This window comes from Protopterus annectens, chromosome 1.part1 (assembly GCF_019279795.1).
Source record: "Protopterus annectens isolate FY-2018-M chromosome 1.part1, PAN1.0, whole genome shotgun sequence".
NCBI lineage: Eukaryota > Metazoa > Chordata > Ceratodontiformes > Protopteridae > Protopterus > Protopterus annectens.
The window spans coordinates 1,310,082,271-1,310,097,864 of record NC_056726.1 but is presented as its reverse complement, the minus strand read 5'-3'; the positions used below and the strand labels follow the sequence as shown (position 1 = coordinate 1,310,097,864).

Genomic DNA, 15,594 nt, shown 5'->3' with positions numbered 1-15,594 from the left:
AATTGTTTTAGCAATATCCATATTTATGGGGGCATGATGAAATGAATTATTTAGAGTATGGATTAAAAACAATTCTGTTGTGGCAGCTAAGGATATGTGGGAAGAGACTAAACAAAAGATAATACAAAAACTGAGAAACTTGAAGCTCCGTTATATGGATAGTAAGCATGCCTCTCAACCTCTTAGAGCAAGAAATCTAGACAAACTCACAAATAATGATGGAAAAAAGGCCCCAAAAAGGGACACTTTTTAAATAATGCTCTTACAAACTGAGAAAGCTGACAGAACAGGTTTTGCATTAGCATTAATTTTCTGAAGGATTTGAAGTCTGAAAATCAAATGCCTGCCATTATTTTCTGACATTAGTCCTCAATGATTTGCCAGAAAACTACAACTTTATGGAAAATGCACCAAAAATATGAGTCAAAAATCTGGACAGTTGAGAGTTCTGAAAGTAAGATATAAGCAGTTAAAATGTTTTAGTCCCTTTAGTCTTATACACAGGTGAGGCATATTTTTATCAACCAGAGGGGAAGTTGTGGATAGCAATTAATAAAGAGCTGAAGGATTTTATCTGGGAGGGGAAGACGGCAAGAGACAAGTGGGATAAGCTGATTCTTCCAACAGAACAAGGCGGATTGGGATTACCCATTTTGAAGGGGTATTTCAGAGATACACAGTTAAGGCTCATATATATATATATATATATATATATATATATATATATATAGCACAAGCAAAAAATTACGATTCAAACTGGAAAGGTATGATGATGAAAGGAGAAGCTCAAGAAACAAGGACAGATTGGGGTTTTGGAACCAGATCTTTAAGGAAAACAACAATAATCATATGGAATATTATATTCATAAAGTAGCAGTAAGTATTCTAAGAACTAAGTCAACACAGGAATGAAGAGAGGATACTCTGCCAATAGGAATGACTGCAATTGGGGATACAGACAATAGGCAAGAGGGTGTGGAATATAGGCGGGGCCCAGCAACAAAAAATCCAGGTTGCCAATGTTTTAAGGGACCACTCATAAGTTGTCAGAATAATATTTGCTCGGTATGTCCACAGACACTGGATGAACCTGGGATGTGCATTGCTATCAGAAAGCAGTGTGAAGACACCTCACACTGCCAGACCCTCGTGGGCGCTCAACACAGCGGGTAGGAAAGGGCTCATCCTTGTTTGTTGACGTACCATATCACTATCATGTTGTCTGTCTGCATGGAAATCACACCCTTGGGGAGGGGAAAAAGCCTGCAATGCCTTAAGGACTGCCCTCATCTCCAAGACAGTGATGTGAAGACTGGACTCTGACAGTGACCATGCACCTTAGACCGGGTCTATATTGAATGTTCGAACATTCAAAATTTCGAGTCTCATATGGGCGACACCACATGATCGGATTTTTGAATGTTTGAACATTGTAACTGAGATCTCTGTACAGCACGGAAAGGGAAGAGTTAGTAATATTTAAAGAGCAGGGGGTGTGCAGGGGGGCTTGCCCCCCTGCTTAGAGCATTCAGGTAGGCGTTTTGTGTATTTTTTATTTTTTTTTATTAGATATTCGAACTTTTTAAAGTTCGATCACATGGTGCCGACCATATGACAGTCGAACTTTTAAATGTTCGATTATCGAATATAGACTCCCTTTAGACCATCTTCCCTTAGAAATGCCAGCCCCCCACCTTAAAAGGGAGGTGTCTGTGGTTACTATAGCTACAGGCAAGTCCATATGAAAAGAGAGACCTGTCTGAAGATGACATAATCCACCAGGTCACGTGCCATCTGTAGATTTGGGTGAGACAAATTCTGCACATAAATGAATACTCTTGAGACCATTCTATTGCTGGGTCCATTGGAGTACTCTCATATGGTACCTGGATAGTGGAAACATGGGTTTATATCACTTTACTGAAGACATTATTTAGCGAATCACTACTTGTCAAACCCACTTAGTTGAAAGCTAACTTCTCCGACGGATCTCTTCAACAATTTTTTTCCCTGAGAAAGAAAGTAGCTGGCAATCATCAGGAATTTGCCCTTTTCCCCATTGTAGTGCAATCTCAGAGTTGGTATATTTAGTTGGGGCTGTGGGGGGGCACAGCCCCCCCCACTTTGCTGGGTTTTACATCTTGTACTTTTTATGTCGGTCAGTAGGTGGTTGACTAGTTTCTTTCTCAGGGAAAAAATTCGCTGAAGAGATCCTTCAACGAAGTTAGCTTTCAATTAGGTGGGTTCAACAAACAGTGATTTGCTAAATAGGGTCTTTGATAAAGTGATATAGACCTGGAAACATCAGTATCATGGATGCTATTAGACCCAACAGACCTAAGATCAATCTTGCTGGAGGCCAGGGATGATGAAGCACCTTCATTGCTACTACGTGGGGAAGGCAGGCAATCTTATCTTGGTATCGAGGTAACATCCTATGAACTCCATTTGCTGTGTTGGTGTCAGATGGCATATGGGAAAATTTACTATTATCCCTTAGTTCTGCAACCACTAGAGCACAAGATCCAGATGGTATAACAGTAGACACTCTGAGGCAGCAATTATGAGCTAGTAATCGAGACAGGGGAAAAACTTTGATTCATAGCAGATGCAAGTCACCCCTGCCATTATCTTGGTGAATACCCTGTGGGCTATGGTGAGACTGAAAGGCAAGGCTCTGAACTGGTAGTGATTGGCTACCAGCCAGGAATGCAGGGATCTCTTAGAATGCTATTCTATTTTCACATGACAGTAAGCATTCTGGAAGTCTGTAGAGCAAATCAAATCATCCTTCCTCAGCAGAGGCAATATGAGCTGAAGCATGAGCATCTGGAATTTTGTCTTTTTCACATACTGATTCAGGTGACTTAGATCCAAAACTGGTCTGAGGTTCCCCATATTTTCTGGTACTAAAAAACCCTAGAGCAGACTCCGGATTCTAAATGGTCTTGGGGAACTGGCTGGATGACTCTCTTATTCTAGTAGTTTTGAAACTTCTAGTGCTGCTGGTTCCCACTGACTAGGTGGAACACTGGGGACATTCCTCTTTTTCTGAGGAGGAGGGGAAATGGGAATTGAACATTCTCTGGAAATTATCTTTAGCACCCAAGAATCATCTGGGGTTATGTTTTGCCAGGCTTGTGGATGCAAAGACAAGCCCCCCCCCCCAAACTCCCTCCAGAGTGCAGCAGTCAGGCAATCATTCAGGGATACTCATACAGCTTCTCTGAGAAAGGAATGTAGAAGGCCTGCCCCTAGGATGATGTCTGAATTACCTCCAAAATTTGCCACTAGGAGGCCTATCCCCATGAACGTCATGAAAGAGTTCTGAGATTTTTGGAACTACATTTTCTTACCCATTCTCTGACCTAGACAAGGATCTTTGAGGAGTGGAATGTGTCTTGGCACCCTGCAGACTCCTGGTAAGTGTCTCTTTGACTTTGTTCCAAAGAATGTGGATCCATCACAGGGGCCATTTACAAAGAATGTCTCTGTGAGGTATAAGCCGTTTTCACGAACCTGTTCATCACCCCGGACTCCTTGTTAGTGGGATGAACAGAGGAACTTTCTTCAGATAATTCCTTTTTTACGGCTGCTGCAGGACCTTTGTTACAATGCTTCATGTCTTTCAAAGCTGCCAACATTCTTTCTGCTTTCTTAGTGATGGGCTCCACTACATCAGGGGCCTTCCAAGCCTAAAGATATATTAAACAACAAACAGAAGAAAAAACTAGAGAGTTTCAAAACAACTCATGGTAGGGAAGGAGTGATAACTTGAAATCCAAAAAGATACACACTGCAATAAAGATCCCACAAGAACAATTCCAAAGTCTTTGGTGGCAAATGAGATTGGGGTATTAGGGTGGAGTACTAGGAATTATTGGTAGGGGAGGAGTCAGAGCCCTGGAACTGAAAGAAGCTTCAGAGTTGGTGCCGTGTCAGCCAACAACCCATGTGTTGAATCAGACAAAAATAGACAACACTAGATGCAAAGTTTCAAGCAAAATACAAGTTACGTCTTTCAAGTACTAATCATTCAGTTTTGCAACGTTCAGATTCTGTTAAGATTTGTTACAGCACATCAACCCTGCTCTCTTGATAACAAGAGTGTGACATGGCCCAAGGCATTCATTTTCTATGTCAACAATTAAACAAACTGCTTGGGAAGGCTTCAGCAGTCTGCAGTACAAATTCACATACACATAGGAACTTCTGACTGAATTCACTGATTTGTCTGACAATACACTTGTGGCAGAAAATGTGCATTAACTTCTTAGCAGTACATGATAAAATAACAGTGAGAAGTCTCTGAGTTTTTCACTGTGGGGGACATATTCAAAGTAGATCTAGAGACATTCTCAAAAATATGCTTTGTTTTAAGTACCAGTCCATTTTTGGGGACAATTAATCACGTAACCGCCAAAAGTAATACATATATAAAACCTCTATATCATATGTGCAGCTAATTTTTCAATTATTGTTGGTCATGCAGCCTAGAAGTGAACATTATAGAAAATGGCTCATCTGCAGCTTAAACGGTTTGATTTGTATAACCTGGATTTATAAACTCCTAGTTTACTCCTACAAACAGGCAATTTCTTCTAAATGGGGTCTAACAAGTTAACTGACATTAAGCAATAAATAGATACATTCTAATGCAGTCACTTTTGCTAAGCATGAGATTTAAGTCTACAGAGGAGCACAACCACAGCGGTACAGCTCTACTGCTGTAAGCTTGGGCCTTGAGTGGGCCACAACCAGGTACACATTTTGTGGCAAGATATGTTACAATGTCAATGCACACCCTTATTTAACTGCAGACATCTCTGTCAGTGAGTTTATCACTTTTTTACCTGAACCCTGCCAGGTTTGGCATTTCATTCTTCAGTGTTCCTCACCACTGCATCTGTTACGTGATCAAGTGCATTGTATCGACAGCCTTATAACCTAGCACTACATTCGGTTTCCACCAAAGTACATTCTTCTTTTCCTCCTACTCCTCAGTCACTAATTTGCTCCCGCCTGGTTAGTTTCTACAACCCCGTCAAATCTCCTTCTGGAAATACTCTTCTTCTGAACTTGCAGTGCTGGATGTGGCAACTACTTCAATAATGGTGTGGGACTTGACACAGGACAATCTCTGCCCACTGCTGTAAAGGAGTGTCATACACCATCCACAAAGAATCTAATGAAATGTACTTTTGGTCTATAATAATGTACAGCTATGCTCACATTACCCAGCAACCCCCTTACTGATGCCTGGTTCCAAAAGCATCAGTAGGAGTAGGCTGCCAGCTTATTCCAGCAGGGCTGAAAAAAGTGCAAGTGAATTCTGGTTTACAAAACAGATACTAAATTACTTCCAGAATTAAAAATAAGGTGGTTGTAAGCTAGTCTTTTCAAACTCTTAAACAGAAAAAATGTGACTGATTGCCAGATACTGCCTTTCCTCCCACAATTACTTATATCAATTCTGATGATTTAATGCCTTGAAGAACCCAAGGAGACAGTAAGTCTATCTATCCTTCCTTTTAAGAGCATTAAGCATTCTACATCTTCTCCATTCATCCCCCTCACCCTCCATCTGTCCCATGCCATCTTGAATGTCTCTCAGGTTTTCCACCACTTGTTTGGTAATCTACTCTATGGTCCACAATCCACTCTGTGAAGCACTTTCAGAGATCCATGGAGTTGTCAGTCCCTACAATCTGCTGCCAATTGGCCCTTTTTCAATCTTCCTCCCATCCTTGTTACTTAAGATGATTCCTTCACATCTCTCTGATATTATCTTGTTCAGCAATACCATGTTCCATAATTTCTTCTATATTTAATGAGAATAGTTCCAGCTGTTATAGACTTTGGTCGTATCCCTTTTCTCCATCCCACCCACCTTTCTGTGGCTTACTTATAGATTCTTTCCAGCAGCCTGATGTTCCTTTCTTTACATAGCTTCTATAGCAGCACACACACTGCAGTTTTACATATAGGATTATTCTTGCAATCTGTAATTAACAGATTACATCACGTACACATGGTAAAATTTCTCTGGCTGGATCAGTCTTTCTACAATTAAAGTTCAGCATTTTTTTTTGGAGGTTCCTATGTTTCCAAAAAGTAGAGTCAGTCCAGAGAATAAACTAATAATCCAAAACCCGGACAAACGAAAAGTTCCATACAGTTGCTAGTAAAGTGTAGTTTAATTAATGCCACAAACGTGAAAAATACATGCGTTTTCGTCCGAGTATCCCTCAGACTTCTTCAGAACAAACACTGAAACTCCATTCTGATTAATATAAACACACATCAATTAATCAATCAAGTTAATCCTCAAAGCATTAAAAGCACAAGACCAAATACACATATATAAATATTATCAGAGAATAATAAAAAATATATATGAATAAAACTGATAAACTGTGGATGTAAATAATAGATATATACCCAGAATAAATGAATGAACTTGCATAAAATCGTTTTGTGATTATATGAAAATGTTAAACCTGAGTAGAAAATACTTAGTTAAAAACTTTCAAAAAGTTCTACATTATCAAATGTCCAATACATGTAAAAAGTGCACATAACATATTTAAAAAGTTTTATGTTAAAAACATATAAAAACGTATAAATAAAAAAATATATAAAATGTATAAGAATATATATCAAATACATTTAGTCATAAATATCATGTATATAATTGATTTTTTATAGTTTTTCTGCCCTCAATTTAAGCAAAGGTGCCAGTGAAATATGGTCATTAAGAACAGGCATTTTATTAGATTCCAAAAAGATCTGCCAAAAAGTTTCTCTATATTCCAACCTGTGTTCCCAGGGCCCTCCCCTCAATTCTTTGGGGACAGTTTTCAATACAAAAAAAAAAAAAGCTGGCATTTGGACATGTTAAAGTATGCTTGTATAGAGTATGCTTGTATAGAGAATTATTTACATTACATTTACTAACATTGTTAATATGCTCATATATTCTACGCTTTAACTATCTCTTGGTTTTGCCAATGTAGAGACTGTCACAACTGCCACAGGTTACTAAATATACCAGGCAAGTTTTGGCTGTTAAGGTTTTTTTGCCTACTAGGTAAAGTAATCTGTTCTTTGTTGGAAATATAATAACATTGGTTACAGGCCCCACATTTGAAAGTACCCTTCCTTCTCTGAGTAAACACATTATCATGTCCAACCGATTCAAGAATATTCTTGATGTTCTGTCCCTTCCTGAATACTACCTTAATTGGTTTACCTTTCAGGTTAGGTAAATCAGTCAGTTGGGAAAACTTGTTCCAATCTCCAAGGACCGTATTCTTAATTTGTTGAGCATTGACACTAATGTTGGTGACAAATGCTGCATTATAACCTGTGTCGTTAACAGTCTTTAATCTGTGTTTGTTAAGAAAACTAGCTCCCAAATCTAACACGGGACTATATACAGTTTTCCTTCCTAAAGTAACCTCACTCTGAACAGAGTCAATAAGTTCACCAGGATAACCACGTTCAAGGAACATGTATTTCAATACAGCACACTCAGAAAGAAAATCAGGCTCGTCAGAAGTCATGCGGCTGTTTTTCTTTCGGCTTTTCCCGATTAGGGGTTGCCACAGCGGAACTCTGGTCCGCTAATGATTGACAATAGATTTTTTACAGGTGCCAGCTCGATGCCTAACCTTCAGCGAAGGCACGCCCATTCTATGCATCGACCGCGGGGAGGACATGCAGACTCCACACAGAAGGCGCTCCAGCCGAGAATTGAATGGGAGAACCTCTTGCTGTGAGGCAACAGTCATGCGGCTAATACGCACATATTGTCCCTTGACGATACCCTTTTTCTGAAACAAAGGATGCGTGCTGTTATAACTTATATATGTGCTAGAGAAGGTAGGTTTTCTAAAAAACATTGATTTGAATCGGTTGTCCATCTTGTGCAAGGAAACATCCAAATAATGAACACTGGAATCATAAACCTGGTGGGTAAACTTGAAAAATTCAGTGGTTTGATTAATGTAAGCAATAAATTTGTCCAAAAGTGTATCACCCCCCCAACCAAAAAATACAAATATCATCCAGAAATCTGGAGTAAAATTTCCAGAACTGACAACAGAGACTTTTGTGTACAAATTTATGTTCCCACACAGAAACTACAATGTCTGCAAAAGTAGGGGCACACATGGCAACTCCAGATTCTTGTCTATAAAATTCACCTTCAAAGAATAAAAAGTTATTTCTAAGCACTAATTCAGCCAATTCATTACACAAAAAGATGTCATTCTCAGTGACCTCTTGTCTAGATCTCAACGCTTCTTCCAACCAATTCAGACCAATGTCGTGGGGAAATCCCCGAAAATAAATCCACTATGTCAATTGTATTAAATAAAAGGTCTGTAGAGTAATACTCATATTTGACCTTACTTAAGAAATCCCATGAATCCTTAACTATGTGAAGTTCACTACTCCAAAGAATTTTAATTTCCAGTCCAAGTACTTAGCCATAGGTGAAATACTGGAATCCTCTTATGCCACTATTGGTCTTAGTGGGGGGTTCTCTGCACACTTATGATCCTTGGGTATCCCAAAGATAAATGAAACCAGAGGATAAGGCTGTTGTAAGTATTGGTAGGTGTCATAATCTATCACCCCCTGATCAAACAAATCTTTGAGAGCCAGGTCAATCTTTTTGTATGAAATATTAATTTCATTAACTGACATTTTAGTGTATCTAGAGTTTTCATGTAGAATGGTGTGCATTTTGCTGTCATATAGATTTTATCCATAATGACTACCCCCCACCTTTGTCTGGTTCCATAACTCTGATGTTGGGGTTAGAACATGAAGTATCAAGTAACCTTTGGTTCTTGTCATCCAAGTTAGAAATAGTTTTAAATGATTTAGATTTCTTGCGCATCTCAGCTTCGAGAACGGTTTTCAAATTTCTAAGCTGAGGATGGATCGGAGGGTTGAATACACTGGATTTTTTGGGGGCCTTAACACCAGGCACCTCAGGAGTATCACCAAAAAGATTCAGTAAATTAAGCCGTCTGATAAACATTTTCAAATCCAGTAATAATTGAGGCAATTTACTTTTAATATTGGGCACAAATTTAAAACCTTTGATAAATAAATCAAAAAAATCACTAGCAATATCAAGACTACTATAGTTAAAAATATGAAACCCTGCACTGCTGACTATATATGTTGGTTCATGGTCTATCGTATTCTGCGTTGTCAACAATTCTGTTGATAGTTCCACCTGGTCCCTCCCCTCCTCTGGGGGTGTGTTCCTCTGGAAAAATGGGGGTTAGTATTGTTCTTGTTTCGTAATCTGTCTGATCTCCGTAAACCTACATCTTCATAACTGTTTACATTGTCATGCGGTACATCTATATTATTATCTGGGGATTGTAATCAGTAAAATCAGACTGGTGATGTACAGCATATTCAGTATCAGGGTTAGGACTAAAAGTTTTTGGCATGGGATACTGTTTCCCTTCCCTATATTCCTTAATATCCCTGTCCAATTTTCTGTATTTCCTGTTCAACAAGTCATTACATTTTTTGTCAATCTGAACCTTCAAATCCAAATATTTGTTCTTTTCAGATTGAACAGAAAAAAGTAAATCATTAGTCACACGTGCATTGTACACATCAATTTCTTTCTGCAAAATATCCATTTCACGATTGCTAACAATTGCTTTCAGAATATCAAGTCCACAGTTATCAAAAATATGTAAAAGTTCTTGATGAAACTCACTACCACTGACAACATTATTAGGGTATTTGTACACCCTTAAGCCTTTTGGCACAATACGCTAATACATTCGTTCAGGTATGAGTTATCTATACGAAAGGATTTGTACCTGGTGAGAACGGTATGTAATTTGGTAAGAGAATCCCTGTATGTGTCCGTAGTTTCAGCGTTGGTGTTAACATGGGCGGGTTTGCAAAAAACGGGTTTATCCCTTAACCACTGGTTAAACTCAGTTAGGTTTCCGGAAACTGGTATAGTTTCCGTCGTCCTTTCCGCTGATAAATCCAAAGAATTAGGAGTTGCAAAAAGTCTCAGTGTATTGTTGAATCTCTGGCTGTCTGGACCTAATACTTGCACATTCGCGCCAACAGAAGTCGTCATGGCATTCGGACGAGTACGGGTCCCAGAGCCAGACAAAGCTTCCTGATTACCAGGCAAGCTGGAGTTTTGAAAAAGTGTAACCAGCCCTTGACTTAAAGGTGTAAGCAAGTCAAGCAGCTGTGAAAGTTGTCCAGCAAGTTTACGTATTTCACCCACCTCGCTCACTTTCGGCATTTTTGGTTGGTGATGGGTTCCTATGTTTAGTGATGACTGTGTGCTTGCAAATGCATTGATGTAATGTGCCGACTATCTTTCTTCCAGTCTGCAATAATTCACATTACAAGTGAATATCCCTCATGGATACGAAACTAATAACTACCATGGAAATGTAGAAAGTACAGTTGTGTACACTTACCATAAATGTAGATGTTCGAGTGTATTCACTGTTGCAGTCATCACACTTGGGTTATCCTGCCAGGGGTAGCCCTCAGTCAGCCCGAATACCAGAGGCTTAGTATTTCTGCATTGGTTGCTGTCACTCTAGGACTGATGTCAGGTCATCAGTGGTATAAAAACAGGCAGCCGACGCCATTACATCAGTTTTTCTTGCCCCAAATGTCAGGAGCCCCCAAAAAGGGAGATAAGTCAAGGTGGATTAACACCACCAGTAGAAAGTAAATACCAACAGCCCTGTAAAGAGTGAGGAAGAGAGAGAGAGAGAGAGACAAGGGGGCTGGAGGGTGGGAAACCAGGACTGCAACAGTGAATACACTCGAACATCTACATTTATGGTAAGTGTACATAACTGTACTATGTTCTTCGTGTTTCACCGTTGCAGTCATCACACTTGGGTTGATTCCCAAAGCTGAAGAATGGGTGGAGGCAGTCAAGAACAGTTGGGGCTGGCTAGTATGCCCTGCAGGACTGCGGTTGCAAAGCACGCCCTGGATTTGGAAAAGATAGGCAGGTGGTAATGCTTGGTGAAGGTATGAACAGAACTCTATGTTGCAGCTTCCAGGATGTCCCTGGTAGGGATCCCTCTGAGAAAGGCTGCAGAAGTTGAAGATGCCCTAGTGGAATATGTTCTTACCCCCTGTGGGGGTGGTTTCCCATGGTGTTTGTAACAGAAACGGATACAGTGTGCTATCCATTTGGAGATGGTTTGTTTTGATATGGCCTTGCCCTCTGCCCCTGGTGCAAAGCTGACTATAAACTGGTCAGATTTCCTAAAGGGCTTAGTCCTATCCAAGTAGAATCTGAGCTGTCTGCGCACATCTAAAGAGTGCAGGATCCTTTCCTCCTTATTTTGAGGTTTGGGGAAAAAGGTGGGCAAATCAATAGATTGGTTGAGAGCCACATTGGACACCACTTTAGGCATGAAAGTTGGGTTAGTCCTGAAGGAGACCCTGTCAGCATGAAAAATGATGAAGGGTTCCACAGCCATAAGTGCTTGTAGTTCAGACACTCTTCTAACTGAAGTGATGGCCAGAAGCAAGGCTGTTTTCCAAGAGAGGAATTTTAACTCTGCTGAAGCTGCAGGCTCAAAGACGGGTAGAGTGAGCTTTTCCAACACAAAATTAAGGTCTCAACCAGAGGTAGAGGTAAGGGCTCTTCTTGGTGGCCTTAAACTGTTAGCCCCTCTCAGGAACTGCTTGATGAGAGGGTGTGAAAAGATAGGTGGCTCAGTGCTGTAATGTGCAGATATGGCAGTAGCATGGATTTTAATGGAAGAGAAGGATAGGCCCCTGTGGAGTAGGTCTGCTAGGTAATCCAGGATGAGAGGTAAGGAGGACTGTGCTGGGTCAGGTCCTTTAGTCTGGATCCAGGAACAATAGGTTTTCCACTTGGCAGCATAGGATTTTCTAGTGCTGGGTCATCTGGCTTCACGAATACCATCCAGGCCACTGGAGGAGAAGTCAAGGAATAAGCCAGGCTGCCAGGTTCAGGGTCTGCAATTGTGGATGCAAGAACTCTCCCTCCTGAGAGTTGGAATCTGAGAGAGGTGCCATGGAGGCAACAGTGACAGACTGCGCAGTAATGGGTACCAGTATTGGCATGGCCAGTCTGGGGCAATCAGGATTGCCCTTCGTCTTTCCTCTCTTATTTTGAGTAATACTCTTGTAAGAAGAGGTAAAGGGGGAAATGCATAGATTGAGAGGTTTACCCATTGTCAGGATATGGCATCCACTTTCCAGGCCTTGCTGTGAGGTACCCTGGTGCAGAATTGGCTGAGCTGGTGGTTGTGGGGGGAGGCAAATGGATCCACCTTTGGGGTACCCCATTTCTGGATCACAAGGCTGAAGGCGTTGTGGTTTAATTGCCACTTGTGTGGCTCTAGGAGATTTCTGCTTAAGTTGTCTGCCAGAGAGTTTTGGTTGCCTGGCAGGAATTGAGCTAGCAAGTGAATATGCATGGCTGAGGCCGTGTTTCAAAGGGTCATGGCTAGTCTGCAGAGTGGGTAAGAGTGAGTTCCCCCCTGCTTGTGGATGTACCACATCATTGTGGTGTTGTCGGTTTTGATTAGTAGAGGCCCCGGAGAGAGTAGGGATCTGAAATCTGTCAGAGCATGCTGAACAGCTAGTATCTCTTTTTGGTTGATGTGCAGATGAATTTGATTTGGGCTCCAGTGGCCATGAATGCACCTGCTGTTCAGGTGTGCACCCCAGGCATAGTCTGATGCATCTGTGGTTTGGGTCTGGGTGGCGTGGGGTTGTGAAAAGGGAAGTCCCTTGTTGTGGTTGCATGCTGCTACCCACCAAAGAAAATATTTCCTTAGACAAGGTATCATAGGTATAATAGTTTCCAGGTCCTGAGAATGTTGACACCAAATGCTTTTTAAGTACCACTGAAGTTTCCTTATATGCAGTCTGGCATACGGAATTAGTAGAATGCAGGAGGCCATGAACTTTAGAGCTTGCAGGAGTTTCCTTGCGGATAACTGGGTTCTGGTAGCCAGTTCAGAGAAGTAGCCTGTCAGATAGGCTTGTTTTTTGGAGTAAGGAATGCCATCTGGGATGCTGTGTCCAGGCTTGCTCCCACAAATACAATTTTTTGACTGGGGACTAGTTTGGATTTCTTTTCCTTGATATTGTACCCCAGTGAGGTTAGTAGGTCCTTTACAAATGTCAGGTGCTGCAACAGCTTTTCCTGATTGCCTGAATCAGGCAGTCGTCCAAGTAGGGGTAAATTTGAATATTTCTTTGTCTGCAGTAAGCAATGGCTGGAGCCAGGCATTTTGTGAAAACTCTGGGAGCAGTGGATAAGCCAAAGGGAAGTGCAGAGAACTGATAATGCATAGATCCTGCCCTGAAACGTAGATATTTCCTGCAAGAGTCTCTGATGGAGATATGCAGACAGGCCTGTTTTAGGTCTAGGGTGGCTAACCAGGCATCATTGGCCAGAAAAGGGAGAAGCTGCTGTACGGTGAGCATCTTGAATTTTGGTACCACCAGGAAGGTGTTTAGAATGGATAGATCTAAGACTGGGCGCCAGGTGCACTCTTTTCTGGGTACCAGGAAAAGTCTGGAATAAAAACCTTGGTCTATCTGTTCTGCAGAAACAGGCTGAATTGCCCTCATGGAGAGCAGGGAATGAACTTGGTTTTGTGCCTCTGCCCACTGGTTTGTAGGAAGATCTGGCAACCCTTTTGGGGTTAGCAGTGTGTGGAAACAAAATTTGCACCCCTGGGACACTATGTTGAGGACCCATCGATTATTGGTGATGGAGGCCCAGTTTTTTGCATGGGAGGCAAGTTTTCCTCCTAGGAGTACGAGCAGATGGGCAGAGGTGAGACCGTGGAGTTGAGAAGTCATTGTGAATTCTTCCCATAAGGGGGTGGCTTAGCACTCCCTGTTTTAGAAGTGGAGGTAGTCCATTGCTTAGATCTCTGCATACCCTGAGACTGCTGTCTGGAGCGTCTGCTTCCCCTAGGTCTACTGTGAGGTGGCCTTGAGGGGGCTGGAAAGGATCAATGTTTTGAGAGGCAATGTCTACTGAATCTTGGAGGCTGGACTTGCAAAAAGTCTTTAACTGTCTGCATAGACTTAGCTTTTTCTTCCATCTTTTTCAAAACCTCTTCTGCTTTGGTGTCAAACGGATTGTCTTTATTCAGTGGTGCGTCCAATAATTTTGATTTGACATGGTCTGGCAAGGTTTGTTCCTTAAGCCAAGCATGTCTTCTAAGTGCAGAACCTGTGACTGCTGCCCTGCAGGATGCTTCTAGGGCATCAAACCCACATTGCAGGGTATGCTTAGTAACTTGGCTTGCAGAATGCATAAGCTCCTGTAATTCTTTATTTTCTGCACAGTCAGGGAAGGTAGATAATTTTTGTTTAATAAGTTCCATAATATGTTGCTGGTATTTCAGCATGTGGAACTGATAATTTAATGCTCTAATGGCAAGAGTTGCAGAGGTGTATACTTTTTTACCCCACCTGTCTAAAGCTCGGGAATCCCTGTCCTAAGGGGTGGGATTCTTAGCTGTGGTTGCTTTTATTCCTTTAGGTCCTTGGGAGATGACCTCTGGGTCAGCAGTAGGATTTTTGAAAATAAATTTGTGTGAGTCAGGGACTCTGTAGTACCTGTCAGGTTTCCTGGGAGCAGGAGTTAGGCTGGATTCCATAAAAACATCATCCACAACATCCAGAACAGGAGGAATAGCTAAGGGGCTGTGCTGTGGTAAATCTAAAAATTCCCCGAGTCTCTTTCTGGACTGAGGATAATCCTGGCATTCCCAATGGAGATGCTCTCTCAAGGTATGTAGGGTTTCACCAAAAGAAAAATCCTCTGGAGGAGAGGCAGAAGGAATGGATTCCTATGCATCTGAATTCTCATAAGCAGATAAGGACATGTCTTCTCAGAAACTTCAGTCTCGTCGGACTCCTGGTCAGATAAAGCTGCTGGGGACAAGTCTCTTTTCCTTTTAGCAGGGGTAGAATGGCTTCCCCTAATGAGCACAATAAGGTCTTCCGCCATTTTAAGCATTTGACATTGAGGCAAGAAAGCAGGCGCTTGAGTTTGGGTTGTTGTTTTTTTTAGGCGTAGTTCGTACTCTGGGCTTTAAAAACTTGGTAGTTTTAGAAAGAACTGAAGATGCAAAAGAAGTCATCGGTTTGCATTGAATATCGGTAGTGCGAAGAACTTCCTCAGAAGCCGGTGCCTGCACAGCAGCGCCGGACTTATCCAAGGTATAGACATCCGCAGGTTCTGTAGTCAAAGAATAGTCTTGTGGCATACCGGACTCCGAATGGGTCTTGGTAGCGGCCTGCAAATCCATAGAAGCGGGCATCAGGGGCTGCGAAAGCACTTCAGCACTGGCGAACTAGCGACTAGCTTAACGGAAGAGTTGTCGGCAGTTTTGTACCTGTGCAGTCTGTCTCTGTCTTTATCCTTACATTTTTTTCGGAAGATCGGTAGTCGGATGGCTTACCGAAGCCATTTCGGAATACAGAGATCGAGTGCGAAAGTATTTAGCTACGATAAGGGCTCAACGACATATAGTTTTGGTGTTGAACAAAGCACAA

The 15,594-nt window shown here is 41.6% G+C and overlaps 1 protein-coding gene across 1 annotated transcript in view; it reads right to left on the bottom strand.

Moving 5' to 3' along the window:
* The window catches only part of DYM (dymeclin), a gene marked incomplete in the record, with an annotated part of 2,754,049 nt that overhangs the window by 125,313 nt on the left and 2,613,142 nt on the right, over positions 1-15,594 (bottom strand).